Genomic DNA, 5,456 nt, shown 5'->3' on the forward strand with positions numbered 1-5,456 from the left:
AAATCTACCCTCGGACCACCAACATGTCTGACGCTGAACGTCTAAACTACCCCTCGGATCACCAACATTTCTGACGCTGAACGTCTAAATCTACCCCTGAACCACCAACATGTCTGACGCTGAACGTCTAAACCTACCCCTGGACCACCAACATGTCTGACGCTGAACGTCTAAACCTACTACTGCACCACCAACATGTCTGACGCTGAACATCTAAACCTACCCCTAGACCACCAACATGTCTGACGCTGAACGTCTAAACCTACCCCTGGACCACCAACATTTCTGACACTGAACGTCTAAACCTACTCCTGGACCACCAACATGTCTGACGCTGAACGTCTAAACCTACTCCTGGACCACCAACATGTCTAACGCTGAATGTTTAAACCTTTCTCTGGACCACCCACATGTCTGACGCTGAACCTTAAAACATATATCTGGATCCTCGTCATGCTTATTGCTGAGCCGCTGGGGATTTTGGTATAGCTCCTTATCTTCAAATTTTCTTTTATTGATATCAAAAAATCTGTAAGTCAGAATCTCTGACGCCAACATGAGCAGGTAATCAGAAATACTTCGCTTGTCGTGAACACTATCAGAATAGAGATAGTGCATTATTCTTCGAAAATTCCAGTGTTGATCCAATGACGAATGAGATATATTTTTATTATTTTATTGTTGCTGCTTTTTAGAGTTTTGTTGCTGTGGCGCCACCTAGTGCAACCCATGTGCTCAATTTAATCCAATATTTTCTGAGAAAAAATATAATGCCGTACCCCAACTACTCGAACCACACCACTCTGTCAAACAATGAAATATAAAATTCAGAAAAGGCCGAGATTAACATATTGTATGCTTGAAGACATTTAGTTATGTTTATAAATATAAGATCTATTTGTTGATGCATAACAGTTTACAGTTGTTTGCAAGAAAAGTTTTATCATTAACTGAAAACTTGTGAACTACAAATTCTAATTTGTTTTTAAACAAGAACAGCAGAGATGGAACAGATATTCTATGGCTTGTGTGTCCTTATTCTCGTCGCCAGGTTATCATTAGCCCCGATGTGCTAAGAGTTTGTGCTTAAGCTATTTGTAAAACTCCGGTAAAAGTAAACTTCTTTATCTATCTCACGTCATATGGTTGGTCTTATAAAAAACACAAAGAAAGTGACCCACTGTACTTCATGAGCTTTAATAAGGAAAGTCCCCCGATGAGACAGCGGTAAGTTTTACGGACATACAACGTTAAAATTCGAGGCTTGATTATTCGCGGTGGACACAGCAGATAGCCCAATGTGGCTTTCATATAAAACAAACAAATAAAGAATAAAAGAGGGTACTTGTTTTTGTTTGTTTGTTTGTTGTTAAGCACAATGCTCCACAATGTGGGTTACCTATGCTGTGGCTACCGCGGGGATCGAACCTCGAACTGTAGTGTTTGAAACTTACATGCTTACAACTGAGATATCCGAGAGAGGGGTTAAATAGGGTAAAAATACTTTAATCTCATCTGGATTATCACTATTAAAAGTCTATTTTTATGTCGAAAAGGTAAAATATTCTACTTAGTGTCCAGTAAAAGATAACGTTTTTTTTTAATATCTAGTGAAAGTCAAAGGTCGTTGGTGATATATAAGATGCTAGTAATAGTCCAGGTCACTGCTAATACCAGATAAAGTCAGAAGATAACAGTAAAAGGTTAATTCACAGGTAATTGATAACACTTGTTAAAGTTTAATGGTCATTAGTTATATTCTAATGTTTGATGTATGTCAAAGGTCGTTTCTTGGATGGGGTAGTGGTTGAGTTGTGGATGGGGTAGTAGTTGAATAGTGTGTGGGGTAGTGGTTGAATAGTGTGTGGGGTAGTGGTTGAATCGTGTGTGGGGTAATAGTGGAGTAGTGTGTGGGGTAGTAGTTGAGTAATGTGTGGGGTAATGGTTGAGTAGTGTGTGGGATAATGGTTGAGTAGTATGTGGGGTAGTAGTTGAATCGCGTGTGGGGTAATGGATGAGTAGTGTGTGGAGTAATGGTTGAATCATGTGTTGGATAGTGGTTGAATCGTATGTGGGGTAATAGTGGAGTAGTGTGTGGGGTAGTGGTTGAATCATGTATGGGGTAATGGTTGAGTAGTGTGAGTGTGGTAGTGGTTGAATCGTGTGTGTGGAATGGTTGAGTAGTGTGTGGGGTAATGGTTGAGTCTCACTATCTATATTATAACAAATAAAGAAAAACTTTTCAAAAAAGGAAGTATATGTAGGGATGGTTAATATCAATCCTTCAAAAACAATGCAAAGAAGATAGTAGGGATGGCACTTGCATCATCCCTACATAATACCACAGGCAAGAATTAACATATAACAATATCTATAACTATTCATCACAATTGATTTTAATTTATCCCATTGTTGTCTGTTAACATTCTACTACACTGTGTGTCTGTGTTATTCAGTTGGGATGGTGCAAATGTCATCTCTACTATCCTGGGTGCATTGTTTTTGAAGGATTGATATTAGCCATCCCTGCATTTACTTCCTTTTTTGAAAAGTTTTTTCTTTACTTGTGTTTTTTAATACAGTGTTTCAATAGACATAGGAAGGTTGTACTTATAACCAAGTCCTAAATACAATGAGGTTCCAACTGTAATGTTTATTGTTTATCTATTATTGGCTGGCAATTCCTGTTTCACCATGTACTTAAGCTATTTAAAGGGGTAATGATAACATCGTTTACACTATAATTTTTTAAAATTACTACTAGATATTAATAATACTTATAAAAGCGGATACTCCGTTTGAAACTATGTCACCTCAGTGAAACTGGTTGACGCCATTGTTTTGGTTTTTAAATTATCATGTAATAAAAAAGAAGCAGAAGAAAGAAGAACAAGAAATTCAAACTTGTTGTTATGATATTTCTAGACATTTTCAAAACTTGTGACTCAGTCATTACATAAATATTGTTATAAAAGGAAACACTGTATAGTATTGTAAAGTTCTGATGACTTATTGAAGAGATATTTAAAATACCATTACGATGAACAATCCGAGCCATCCCTACATAGGCAGTGCTAACGCCTCCTTGATTATACAGTTCATGGTCCACTTTGTAAATTATATTATATCCTAAAGCCTATGGTCCACTTTGTTTGCAGTTAAACACAAAGTTACTGATTTGTTATGTTTGTAGTTCAACACAAAGTTACTGATTTGTAATGATTGTAGTTAAGTACAAAGCTACTGATTTGTAACGTTTGTAGTTAAGCACAAAGCTACTGATTTCTAACGTTTGTAGTTAAGCAATAAAGTATTAATTTGTAACGTTTGTAGTTAAGCACAAAGCTACTGATTTGTAACGTTTGTTGTTAAGCTCAAAGCTACTGATTTGTAATGTTTGTAGTTAAATACAAAGCTACTGATTTGTAATGTTTGTAGTTAAGGTCAAAGCTACTGATTTGTAACGTTTGTAGTTAAGCACAAAGTTATTGATTTGTAACGATTGTAGTTCAACACAAAGGTACTGATCTGTAATGTTTGTAGTTAAGCACAAAGCTACTGATTTGTAATGTTTGTAGTTAAGCACAAAGCTACTGATTTGTAATGTCTATAGTTAAACACAAAGCTACTGATTTGTAACGTTTGTAGTTAAGCTCAAATATACTGATTTGTAACGTTTGTTGTTAAGCTCAAAGCTACTGATTTGTAACGTTTGTTGTTAAGCTCAAAGCTACTGACTTGTAATGTTTATAGTTAAGCACAAAGCTTTTTATTTGTTATGTTTGTAGTTAAGCACAAAGGTATTGATTTGTAATGTTTGTAGCTAAACACAAATATATTGATTTGTAATGTTTGTAGCTAAACACAACACTACTGATTTGTAATGTTTGTAGTTAAGCACAAAGCTATTGATTTGTAATGTTTGTAGTTAAGAACAAAGGTACTGATTTGTAATGTTTGTAGTTAAGCGCAAAGGTACTGATCTGTAATGTTTGTAGTTAAGCACGAAGCTATTGATTTGTAATTCCCTTGAGTATTCTTTTCAGAGATATTTCGTAAATTACAAAGCAATTTAAAAATGAACAACAATTAACAAAATATTTCAAACTTCAAACTTTGATCGAACTTAAAGGCTTGGTGTGATAGTATTTGTTCACGTCTATAGTAGTATTTGTCCATGTCTGGACTGTCAAGTTAAAACTTGGTACAGTAGTATTTGTCTACGTCTGGACCGTCAAGTCAAAACGTTGTACAGTAGTATTTGTCCACGTCTGGACTGTCAAGTCAAAACTTTGTATAGCAGTATTTGTCCATGTCTGAACTGTCAAGTCAAAACTTGGTATAGTATTAGGTCGTCAAGAAATTAATGTCGTGTTTTGGAACACGTTCATTGACCAACCCCTAGAAAACGTACATTATGTATAATAGTTAAACGAACCACCTAAACGTCACGTTAGTGTAGGCTGTATAATGTGTAAAGTTTAGTATACGATAATCCCTTATAGTGATAGCACACGACGAGACACACATTCGGCATTTAATGCTGTTTGAATACAAGAAGGGAAACAACGCCCCTGTAACCACAAAGAATGTAAAAGAAGTTTATGGAAATGTTTTGAACGTTCGTAAGTGTCAACAATGGTTCAGCAAATTTCGTCCAGGTGACTTTAGTCTTAAAAACTGTGATGGCAGGGGCCGACATGTTGGAATTGATATTGATACTCTGAAGACGCTTATCGAGTCTAACCCAAGGCAACACATTCGTGAAATGGCCCTCAAACTGCGTGTCTCTCATGAAACAATAAGTAAACATCTAATGAATATGAGAAAACTCCATAAAGAAGGTGTTTGGGTGCCTCACGAATTCTCCGATGATAATCGTTTCCAACGTGTGGACGTTGTTTCGTCTCTTCTGGCGCGTAATTCGCGTGAACCATTTTGGACAGAATTATCACTGGTGATGAAAAATGGATTCTCTATGTAAATATTAAACGCCAAAAAAAATGGTTCAGTCCTAGACAAAAACCACTTCCGACCCCAAAACCTGGACTCCATCCACAGAAAGTGATGCTTTGCATTTGGTGGGACATCAAAGGAGTAATTCATTTCGAACTCCTCAATCCACAGCGAACTGTCAATGTAGAGATCTATAGTCAGCAACTGGATCGTTTAAATCAAGCCCTTCATCAGAAACACCCTTCACTCGTCAATCGGAAAGGTGTTCTTGTTTTCCACGACAATGCACGTTCACATGTGGCACGTTTAACGCAACACAAGATTATGGAGTTGTGTTGGGAAGTTCTCCCCCACCTACCATATTCTCCAGATATGGCACTATCAGATTACCATCTTTTTCGTTCGTTGTAACACCATCTTAAAGGGAAAACGTATGCAAATGTAGAGGGTATTAAAGAGGACATCGACATTGTTTTTGTTTCAAAGCCAAGTGATTTCTT

General features: G+C 36.6%; 1 protein-coding gene across 1 annotated transcript in view; it reads right to left on the reverse strand.

The window, feature by feature from the left end:
* Nucleotides 1-2,551: 2,551 nt before the first annotated feature.
* Nucleotides 2,552-5,456, reverse strand: part of LOC106462185 (myosin-2 heavy chain-like) — a 127,474-nt gene continuing 124,569 nt past the window's right edge. The window contains exons 14-15 of the mRNA XM_022389377.1: nucleotides 5,315-5,320; nucleotides 2,552-2,563 (exon numbers count right to left, since the gene is read on the reverse strand). The gene's annotated coding sequence lies outside the window, so the exon portion shown is untranslated. The remainder of the gene's footprint in view (nucleotides 2,564-5,314; nucleotides 5,321-5,456) is intronic.

Source organism: Limulus polyphemus, unplaced genomic scaffold (assembly GCF_000517525.1).
Source record: "Limulus polyphemus unplaced genomic scaffold, Limulus_polyphemus-2.1.2 Scaffold1113, whole genome shotgun sequence".
Classification (NCBI taxonomy): domain Eukaryota; kingdom Metazoa; phylum Arthropoda; class Merostomata; order Xiphosura; family Limulidae; genus Limulus; species Limulus polyphemus.